Source organism: Sorex araneus, chromosome 2, assembly GCF_027595985.1.
Source record: "Sorex araneus isolate mSorAra2 chromosome 2, mSorAra2.pri, whole genome shotgun sequence".
NCBI classification, from domain to species: domain Eukaryota; kingdom Metazoa; phylum Chordata; class Mammalia; order Eulipotyphla; family Soricidae; genus Sorex; species Sorex araneus.
The window spans coordinates 120861382-120873395 of record NC_073303.1 but is presented as its reverse complement, the minus strand read 5'-3'; the positions used below and the strand labels follow the sequence as shown (position 1 = coordinate 120873395).

At 38.0% G+C, this 12014-nt stretch overlaps 1 non-coding gene across 1 annotated transcript; it reads left to right on the top strand.

The window, feature by feature from the left end:
• The first annotated feature begins 7706 nt into the window (after positions 1–7706).
• On the top strand, positions 7707–7870 carry LOC129402639 (U1 spliceosomal RNA). The gene has a single exon (XR_008628750.1). It is a non-coding gene; the product is annotated as a U1 spliceosomal RNA (small nuclear RNA).
• The last annotated feature ends 4144 nt before the right edge of the window (positions 7871–12014 follow it).

The following is a 12014-nucleotide window of genomic DNA, read 5'->3' as shown; positions in this document are numbered from 1 at the left end:
CTGGCAAGCAACTGAAAGTATCTTGCCCACATGTCAGAGCCTGGCAAGCCACCCGTGTGTATTGGATATGCCAAAAACAGTTAACAATAAGTCTCATAATGAGAGACGTTGCTGGTGCCCTCTTGAACAAATCGATGAGCAACGGGATAACAGTGACAGTGACCATATTTGCATTAAAACCTCATATTTGCCAGTAAATATGGTTAGATTCTTCACGGGCAAGCTCTGTGATTTCTTGCAGTTTATGGTGTAGCTTAAATGTGTTGCACAACTCAATGAAGTGGATCAACTTGAATGAGTCACTTAATTGTCTAAGCCCTTATTTTTTAATTGCTTAAATATGATAAGTAAATTATATTTTCTTCAGCATAATATTCTAAAAATTAACTCTTACTACAGTAAATTACCTTAATTTTAGGTCCTTTTACAAATATCTTGCCAATTAGCCAAAACAGGTTTGGTTCTTATAAACAATCATTTCTTCCTCAAGTCTATGCAAAAGGGAAGAACATTCTCTCAATTTCACCTCAAAATGCATCTATATGGAAACATAAATATGTTAAATAGAACACTAAGAGCCTATGACATACATAGTCTCACTCTGTATGTCATGGAGTTAAGAATCAAAGGGCTGTTGATTCCATGTTACTCTGTTTTTTCTTCCTCTTTTTCCTGCTGAGAATCACAGTTCATAAGCAGGTCTGTTTCTTCCACTCGTCTTTCAGATTACAGATTGCCATTTCCAACTGTATCTATAGGCTTCCACAACACTGGGGCCTTCAGAGATACACTTTTTAGAGTTATTTTCACATAATTGCTTGTAAATATCTGTCCTTGGTTCACAAAAGCTAAACCTTTTCCCTAGTAAATATCCTGTTAATGTTACAAATAGAAATCTAATATTCAGTAACTATCATTCAGTAACTAACCATACAGAATCTATGGGTGCTCTCCGAATAATGGAAGAGCAAATTAAAGCCAATGCCAATGGCAGAGTTTGAAAGCACTGAAAGGGGAGAAGTTTTAAATAGATGACAAATTCACAGAGCCCTGAGATAAATAACCCTCCCAGGGAGACCCTGTTTTTACAAAATAAAACAAACAGAGATTAGTGTTTTCCTAATCTCCACCAGATCCTGGCAAATCAGTAATGGAATGATAAATGGGAACAAAGGAGGATATTGGCTGATAATGAGTCAGTAGTAAAATAACTATGGAGACTAGCACAGTCCATAGACTGCAGCAGATAGCCAATGAATATCAGGTCTATGGATTCAATGTCTTAGAGGAGTTGCATGTGTCATGGAGACATCAACTTAGCTTTTTTTAAATTTTGATGGTGGGTTCAAGATATGAAAGAGGCACCTGTATTTGAAATAGGAAGTGGGAGATCTAAGCTAGAGAGAGCTCTTCAGAAGTCAGAAGCTCAGAGTCATGGACGATATTCTACCTCTTACCTCTAAAAAACTAGGGATTTGGCTATAAGCTAGTGAGCTTAGAAAGGAACATAAGACACAAGATTCTAAAGAGACTGGCAGTGTTATTCAGAAATAAAGCAACAGTTAGGTGGAGAGAGATGAATGCTTAGTATTCTAGATAATAAAAGGATAATCAAGCAGATAATAGGATTCAAAATGTGACAATGATGACAAACCTAAAAAGCAACAACAAAAACTTTCTCCAGGCATCCATTAGAAGCACAACCTTCACAAAGACACCATTCTAAGATTTTCAAAGCTTGAAGCAATAACAAAGAAAGAAAAACCATAATTTAATTTTCTAAGAGTTCTTGCACAACTTCTTTTATAATTCAGTCTGGCCTCTTAAATAAAAAACCTAATATTAATGATTTTCGTTATTATCCATGGGGCTGGAACAATAGCTGAGCGGGTAGGGCGTTTGCCTTAAGTGAAGACGACCTGGGTTTGATTCCTCCGCCCCTCTCAGAGAGCCCCGCAAGCTACCGAGAGTATCTCGCCGCCACGGCAGAGCCTGGCAAGCTACCCATGTTGTATTCAATATGACAAAAACAGTAACAACAAGTCTCACAATGGAGATGTTACTGGTGCCCGCTCAAGCAAACCGATGAGCAATGAGATGACATTGATACAGTGATACAGCTATTATCCATGCAGTGAATGACTGAACAGCAGTATCTGAAAAGTTTTATGGGTCAGGAAACATGTATCTCTCATCCAATTTCAATGAATACATAGGACAAGCCTAGAGCAGGAAACATAAGAGCACACAAATAGGGTTCAAGGAATGAATGAGTAAATGACTCCATTTCTTCCTGATTTTAGAGAGAAATGTATGTGGTTATTTACTAAGCTTATGTACCCATGTATTGGTATTTAAAGATCTCAGGATTGTATTGATTTATTGTTATAATTTGAATTTGGGTCTATCCTACAGAATATGTTTTCAAAGATTAAATGATGCCAATGAGTCAGCATTTTCGATATATTCTGATCTTAAAAAATATTTTTAATGATCAAGCCAAATAAAAGTAGCAGGTGACATAAAGGCTAATTATTTCTATGCCTACATGAAGCATTCTATTCACGGTTAAATTTCATTTGATAGTATTCTTTATTTCTTTTCCCCATTTTTCTTCTTTATTATTTTTGTTATAGCAATGCATTACTTTCATGTTGAAAATACTAACCTATGGTTATAGTAAAACACACACATAAGAACCACTTGAAATATACTTTTGTTCTTCCTCACTGGGAGTCATTTTCACTGATAATTTAAAAGTAGTTTAAATGCTGCCTAACTCCAATTGACAGAGACAAACTATTATGTCTCCTTACAGCCTGTTTCTAGAATTTCCTCCTCATAGTGGAGGTCGGGGAAAACTACAAGTTGGGGGATTTGGTATTTTGTTTTGTTTTTCAGTTTTGTTTACATTTTTGGCTTCTATTAATAGTTTATTTTTTGATACAAGGGTCCTTTAAGGTTGGATCCCCTTTCCTTTTCTATGCTCTACCTATAGTAGTGGGCTGGAGCCATAGCACAGCAGGTACGGCGTTTGCCTTGCACGCGGCCGACCCGGGTTCAATTCCTCCGTCCCTCTTGAAGAGCCCGGCAAGCTACCTAGAGTATCCCGCCTGCACAGCAGAACCTGGCAAGCTACCCACGGCAGATATGATATGTCAAAAACAGTAACAACAAGTCTCACAATGGAGACATTACTGGTGCCCACTTGAGCAAATCGATGAACAATGGGACGACAGTAGTACTATTTCCATTTTTTAGCGATTTCAGTGTATTTTTCATATGAGTCAAAGCCAAAATAGTTTTCTGCTTTGCTTTCTCTACCTAACTGATTCTCCTCTACTCCCTATATGTCTTGTTTTCAAGCATTAATTTCCACTCCTATTTAGGATACATAAACAATAACTTCAAATCCCTTGTCATTTTCCCCCTCTGAGAGGTGAACCTAATTCCCTTGCTGTTGAAATCTGTCTGACCTAGTAGCAGCTTAAAAACCATATTATGAGCTTTAAGCCTGTCGTTTAGACTCTAGAGCGTAGCAAAATTTGCTTCTCTCTTTTTGAAATGCTGGTATCTAGTTGCCATATTACTGTAAGTTTAGAACATGGGAGATCATTAGAAGTACTCCAGTTCAGAGCTCCAAATGAACGCCCAACGCAGAATCAGCACAGCCTTCCAACTATTTGAGTAAATTTTCTTGGACATTTTGTTCATTAGACTTCTCACTTGCTGCTTTCCTGCTTCATTTATATAGAGAGAAGAACCAAGTGACTGAGCCCAGATAACTTAGGGAATCATGAGAAATATTAAAATGGCTATTTTAAGCCACTTGTGTTGAGGTGTTATTTTGCAAAAATATATTGAAAATACTATCTCTGGTAGGAAAAAAAATCCTTCATCTTTCTCCTCTTGTTTCAAGTCCTAGTTTTTAAAATTGTCATTTTGTGTTTTTTTTCTAGTCCCAAATATTGATTCCCTTCAACTTTATCAAGCTGAGAAATCCAAGGAGAGGACTAATTTTGATATTTACTGTTCAAGATGCTATTTTCTAAGTAATTTAATTTTTGAAAAGTATTTATTTATTGTAGAGGTACTGATGTGACCCTCACCAGGCAATACTCTGGGTTTTCTTTCTAGCTCTGTGGTCAGAAGTGATCCCTGATAGTGTTTGCAGGACTATATGTGGTATCAGGAATCCACCTGAGGACAGCTCTATGCAAGGCAAGCACCTTATCTTTAATACTATTTCTCTGACCCTTATGTAAAAAATAAATAAATAAATAAATAAATAAATAAATAAATAAATAATAAATAAAGCACTAATGTCTCCATTGTGAGACTTGTTACTGTTTTTGGCATATTGAATATGCCATGGGTAGCTTGTAGATTGCCAGGCTCTGCCGTGTGGGCGGGATACTTTCGGTAGCGTGCCAGGCTCTTCGAGAGGGATACAGGAACAAAGGAATTGAACCCAGGTCAGCTGCGTGCAAGGCAAACTCCCTACCCGATGTGCTATCACTCCAGTTCCCTCCAAAAAAATTAAAGCAAATTAGTTTAACACATAACAAAAGTAGCCCATTTCTGAAACTGTGAAGAATAGACTCATGCTTACAGAGTAATGGTAGAGTTCTATTGTTAATGATCATAGTTATGTATTCCCCAAGGGTATTATACTTAGAAGTTATATAAATTATATATTAAGGAATTATACTTAGAAGTTTAGCTTTTTCCTAAAGTGATGGAAATCATCGCTAAATGAACATGGCTCAGTGATGTCAACTCACATTAGGATCCAATGAGGAGCTTTAATAGATTCTATCTTTTATTAGTATATAAAACTCCTTCAACTACCGTGCCCCCATAGTCCTTACTGTTTTTTCCCCCTCTACTGTAACTCTATTCACCACCTACCCCACAGATTTAATATTTTCTCCTGCAGAACTTACAAAACAAACTACCTAGCTTCTATATTCTGTTCTATATAGTATTCTATATTCTGTTCTATTTTTTCCTCTAGTACAAATTGTACTCCATGTACCAACAGAATATCCAGCAGGCAGGCATAGTAGGCTGACAACTCATACATTTATTTTGTTTTTTTGGTCACCCCAGTGGTGCTCGGAACTTACTCCTGGATTTGCACTTAAGGATTACTCCTGGCAGGGCTCTGAGGACCATTAGTGGTGCTGGGACCAAACCCTAGTAGGACCGTGCAAGGCAAGCGCCCTACCTGCTGCATTATCACTCCAGCCCCAAACCCTAACTAAAAGTGTTTCCTTTCCAGAGTGATAATTTCCAACACAAACATCATTGTACCTGTACTGTAAACCATAATGCCCCAAAGCAGAGGCGTGGGGGAGGCAGAGGGGGGGTGGGGGCAGAGATAGAGACAAAGAGATAGAGACATAAAGACAGAGACAGAGATGGGGAGAGAGAAAGAGAGACAGAGGGAGAAAGAGAGAGAGAAAGAGAGAGAGGAAAAGTACCTGCTATAGAGACTGGCTTCAAAGAGGCAGCTGGAGGGAAACTGGGAAGTGAAGATGCTAATGGTGGGAAATTTAGACTGGTATTGGGGCATTATCTGACTGAAACCCAATCGTGAACACCTTTGTAACTGTGTATCTCACAGTGATTCAGTTAAAACACACACACACACACACACAAACACACAAAGAAAAGTGGTTGGTTTTCCATTGCATGAAGACTATCTCGTTACCCCACTAAGTATGAGCTTCTTTACTTGAATTCCCTTATCTCTGTGTTTGCATTTTTTGAGGCTTATCAATATTTACTATGTCTGGAAGGAGCTTATTAATATGACTCACTTCCCTTCTAATATCTAGCTTTCTAAAGGCTCCATGCCCTTGAAAATCTCATAATAAACACACTTCTTAATTTTTATTATTAGCTATTTTTATTTGTATTATGATTCTCACTTAGCATATCTGTAAAAACACTCCACAGAAGCAATAATTAGAGAACAATCCTCAAATCATTTCCATTAAGAAATAAGAGTATAGAAACTTTTTATATTAGGATATATCTAAGGAAAATTACTTTTTTATCATAAAATTATGAAATATTTGACTAAATGAGAAAGTGGATTGATTCTTTGAAAGCACATTATGTGATTTAAAGGGTATACTCTTTCTGAGTTCATTTTTGTATATTGAATTCTCTTCTTCTAAGATATTTTTCAACTTTAATTGATGAATCATTATTTTCTATATTTTGTCTCCCTAATTTATGTCACTTTAAATTTTTACAAAAGCTATCAGTTATTACTGATCAGACCTATCATCTGGTATAAACAACATTGTTTTATCATGCCATTTTATCTTTTACATCATTTACTTTGTTTGGCCTGACCCCAACTTTTTCCATTATCCATTTACCAAAAAAAAACCAAAGAAGCTTTTTATTAATTAAAAATATACCCTTTAAACATGTGGTCAACAGAGTATAAGGAGGAGAAGGAAAGAAGTAGAGTAAAGAAGAAGGGAAGAGGAGATAGGTGAGAAGCAATGTAGGTAGGGATCAAGGGGACCCAGATACCTTGGTGGAATTAAGGAACTATAGTGCTCAATATCCAAATAACAGAGTCAAAAGCACTGAAATCATGAAACTCACATTTTAATACCCAAATTTAAAAGGTGCCTGTCAAGATGATATGCTAGGGCTGTGGTGGGGAAAGCAGGAGAGGGGACCTTGGAACACTGGCAGAGGGAAATTGACATTGGTGGTGGGATTGGTGATGGAACATTACATGTCAAAAACCCAACTAGGAATAACTTTGCATGATTTAATAAAATAAAAATTTAAAAAGTAAACACAATAAATAAATCACGATCACGAAATCACGAAAATCCCGTTAATCACTGATTTCTCGGGCAGGCTCAGTAACCTCTCATTTCGTCCTTTCCCTGAGATCTTAGAAGTCTCTCTCAACTCAGCCTTCCCAACAATGTCATGTCGCACACACTGGGGGCTCTTTCAGGGTCAGGGGAATGAGATCCAGCTTGTTACTGGATTTAGCATATGAATATACCATGGGAAGCTTGCAAGGCTGTCCTATGTGGGCAGGAAACTCTCAGAAGATTGCCAGTTTCTCCCAGAGGGAGAAGTAGGCTACAGGATATCACTTCTGAGAGCTTGCTTTTAAGTCTCTCTCTGGATGTTGGCCGTTGATGGGATTACACACACCTGGGTTCCTCTGCTGGTACCTTCATGCATGGGTCCTGTCCGAACTTGTGGAGAGGTGCTTCAAGCATGGCTGTGGCTAGGTTCCAGTGGTCTTCGGCTGCCGGGAGCTTTGCTCAGAGAGTCTCTTGCCCGCATGCCTGGCTATCTTCCCCGGGGCCCTCGGAGGGGATGGGCTCCAGCTTCCCTCCCCACCCCGAGCAGAGCTCCTGGCAGCCGAAGACCACTGGAATAAATAAATATTCCATCAAATTTATTTTAAAAAAGAAAGATACCTGTCTTTAATTTTTCTCTTATCTCATAATTTTTATCAACAGAGAAAAGAAAGAAGTAAAATATTAAGTGGACATTATCATGCACTTAATTTGATAGTCAAAGGAACTTGCAATAAGTTTGGTCATATAAGCAAATCAAATATTTTATATTTTGATTATATGTGAGATGGGTCCAGAAAGAGGCAAAGATGAAGATACTAATTTTAATTGAACCTGGAAAACTAATGAGATATATTTACCTGGCCTGGGAGATATTATGATTATGAAGGTATTTTCCCAGGGTGAGACTTATTTGTTGCACTTCAGATGTGCCAACCACTGTGATTTCCCCAAAGGTGGGAAACTTGACTGCATAATTTGTGGTTGTGAGGGCTACAGTCATGCTCTCTCCCCTGTAAGGAAAAGAGAGAAAGAAAGAAAGAAAGAAAGAAAGAAAGAAAGAAAGAAAGAAAGAAAGAAAGAAAGAAAGAAAGAAAGAAAGAAAGAAAGAAAGAAAGAAAGAAAGAAAGAAAGGAAGGAAGGAAGAAAGAAGACCTAATAAGACAATTTTTGGGTAGCTTATGCTTTATTTATAGGGTTGTAGTGATAGCACAGTGAGTAGGGCGTTTACCTTGCACACGGCCGACCTGGGTTCGATTCCTTCATCCCTCCCGGAGAGCCCGGCAAGCTATGGAGAGTATCCCTCCACACAGCAGAGCCTGGAAAGCAACCCGTGGTGTATTTGATATGCCAAAAACAGTAACAACAGTCTCACAATGAGATGTTACTGGTGCCCACTCGAGAAAATCGATAAACAACGGACGACAGTGCTATAGTGCTATATACTTAGGTGATTTTTTTCTTTTATTTTAGGCTCCATGGTTTAGATACCTGCTAATGCAGAGTTTCATACACGAAACATTAGAACAACACAACAGTCACCAGGGTGTTCTATTCCATTCATCACTGTCCTAGTATACACACCCTCCACCCACACCACCACCCCCCTTTCCCAGAGTAAGCTTTCTGCTGAACACCAGTTGTTAGTTTCTGTGGCCTGTGGACATTAGTTATCCCCAACTATGATTTTTTAAATATCCTGCCTATGAGAGATCATTCTGTATCTGTCCCTCTCCTGACTAACTCCACTTGGCATGATACTTTCCAGATCCATCCCCATAGACGCTAATTGTGTGGTTTAATATTTTTAAGTCAAATAATGTATCATTGTTTTTACATACCCACAGTTTCTTCATCTAGTCTTCTGTTCTTGGACACTGAGTTGTTTCTGGATTTTGACCAACATGAATATTGGTGCATTGAACATAAGGTATTTGTAAGCATCTAATCTCTCTTGAAAGAGCCTGGCAAGCACCCTGTGGGGTATTAGATATGCCAAATACAGTAACAATATCATGTCTCATTCCCCTGACCCTGAAAAAGCCTCCAATTGTTGGGAAAAATGAGTAAGGAGAGGCTGCTAAAATCTCATGGCTGGAATGAATAGAGATGTTACTGGTGTCCGCTTGATTAAATCAATAAACAACAAGATGACAGTGATACAGTGAATCTCTCTTGAGCCAATCACTAACTCTTTAGTCATAGGTTAACCATTCCTAGGTAAATCACATGTCTTTTCTGAATAGAGTGTTTAGATTCTGGGGTAGATGCTCGGAAGAGAAATTGCTGGATCATATGAAAGCTCAAACCCTGGCTTTTTGAAAAGTATTCTTATTGTTCTAATTCAGAATAGTTTTAATGATTTGATAATAGGGAAGTTGGGACTCCCCATACCAATTTGAAAGTTCTCAGTGTGTAATAGGAGTTTAAAAATAAATAGCTAAAAATATTACATGAGAAAAGAGTAAAGAAAAAAATCCTACGCAGTCCATGTCCGAATGCTTTAGTAGGAATAGAAAAATTGATCTGAATCTCAAAGAAAATGGTTTGCTTCGAACCAAAGGGCTAGTGAATGGTTTCAAGAGAGATTAGCTGCTTACTAACATCTTGCTTAAAAATAGTTTGTGGTTTATTTAAACTAATAAGATGGTGCATTAAATAGAGGGGGGCTAGTAAAAGGATAAATTTAGAAAATTTATTGGACAAATAAATAAATGGCTGTATGGATGGATAAATGGGTGAGAAAATATTAAATTATATTTCTGGAGTCTAGACACCTTCATGACTAATCCTATTTGTCAAAACTTCATTTCTTCTCTCTTGGGCACTTCACCTAAGAAAACCTCTGGGTAACTGACTGAGATGGTTCCTTTTCCTGCCTCTGCTTATTTCTATGCTCAGTGCTTGCTGGGATGCAAGGTTCTGAAAGATACAGCAAAACAGATATTCTATTCAAACACATCCTGCTCATTTCTCTTTTTAAAAAATTTTATTGAATCACTCTGAGATAGTTACAAGCTTTCATGTTTGGGTTACAATCACACAATGATCAAACACCCATCCCTCCACCAGTGCACATTCCCCACCACCAATATACATCCCCTTCCCCACCCTCCCACTGCCTCCATGGCAGACAATATTCCCCATACTCTCTCTCTACTTTTGGGCATTATGGTTTGCAAAACAGATACTTAGAGTTTATCATGTTTGGTCCCTTATCTATTTTCAGCATGCATCTCCCATCCCGAATGATTCTTCCAGCCATTATTTTCTTGGTGATCCCTTCTCTATTCCAGCTGCCTTATACCCTCCACTCATGAGGCAGGCTTCTAGCTATGAGCAATCCTCCTGGCCCTTGTATCTATTATCCTTGGGTGTCAACCTCATGTGATGTCATTCTATACTCCACAAATGAGTGCAGTCCTTCTTTGTTTGTCCCTCTCTTTCTGACTCATTTCACTTAGCATAATACTCTCCATGTCTATCCATTGATAAGCAAATTTCTTGACTTCATCTCTCCTAACAGCTGCATAGTATTCCATTGTGTAGATGTACCAAAGTTTCTTTAACCAGTCATCTGTTCTAGGGCACTTGGGTTGTTTCCAGATTTGGGCTATTGTGAATAGTGCTGCAACGAACATATAGATTCCATTGTGTAGATGTACCAAAGTTTCTTTAACCAGTCATCTGTTCTAGGGCACTTGGGTTGTTTCCAGATTTGGGCTATTGTGAATAGTGCTGCAACGAACATATAGGTACAGATGTCATTTCTATTGTGCTTTTTTTTATCCTCAGGATATAGTCCCAGAAATGGCATTGAGGGGTCATATGGAAGCTCCATTTCTAGTTTCTGAAGGACTGTCCATATTGTTTTCCAGAAAGGTTGGACCAGTCGGCATTCCCACCAACAGTGAAAGAGTGTTCCTTTTTCCTCACATCCACACCAACACTGGTTGCTTTTGTTCTTTTGAATGTGTGCCAGTCTCTGTGGTGTGAGATGATATCTCATTGTTGTTTTGATTTGCATCTCCCTGATGGCTAGTGATGTGGAGCAGTTTTCATATGCCTTTTGGCCATTTGTATTTCCTTTTTGAGGAAAATTTTATTCATTTCTTCTCTCCATTTTTCGATGGGGTTAGAGGTTTTTTTCTTGTGCAATTCTACTAGTGTCTTGTATATCCTGGATATTAATCCCTTATCAGATGGGAATAGGATAAATATTCTTTTCCATCCTTATGGGCTCTTTCTGTGTTTTGGTCACTGCTTCTTTTGAAGTACAGAAGCTTCTTAATTATGTAGTCCTATTTGTTTATGTTTGCTTCTATTTGCATGGTCAGTTGTGTTTCATTCTTAAATATCCTTTTAGGCTCAATATCATGAAGAGTTCTGCCTAAATTTTCCTCTATGTACCTTATGGATTCATGTCTTATATTGAGGTCTTTAATCCACTTTGATCTGACTTTTGTGCCTGTCATTAGACAAAAAAAATCAGAGTTCATTTTTTTTTTTGCAGGTAGCTATCCAGTTTTCCCAGCACCACTTGTTGAAGAGGCTTTCCTTTTTCCACTTTGCATTTCTTTCTTCTTTGTCAAAGATTAAGTGGTCATATATTTGGAGGTCTGTGACAGAATATTCAATTCTGTTCCATTGGTCTTCAGATCTGTTTCTAGCCCAATATCATTCCATTTTAATTACTACTGCTTTGTAGTACAGTTTGAAGTTGGGGAAGGTGATGCCGCCCATTTTCCTTTTTCCCAAGGATTGCTTTAGCTATTCATAGAGGTTTATTGTTCCATATAAATTTTAGGAGTGTTTTGTCTATTTCTTTAAAAAAATGTCATGGGTGTTCTCCTAGGGACCACATTAAATGTGCTTTGGGCAGTATGGCCATGTTGATAATGTTATTCCTCCCTATCCATGAACAGGAGATGTGTCTCCATTTCCTAGTGTCCTCTTTTGTTTCTTGAAGTAGTGTTTTGTAATTTTCCTTGTATAGGTCCTTCACTTCTTTGGTTAAGCTGATTCCAAGGTACTTGATTTTCTGAGGCTATATTGTGAATGGAATTGTTTTGCTTTCACCATTCCTATTCAATATAGTACTGGAAGTCCTACTCATAACAGGCAACAAAAAGATATCAAGGACATACAGATAGGAAAGGA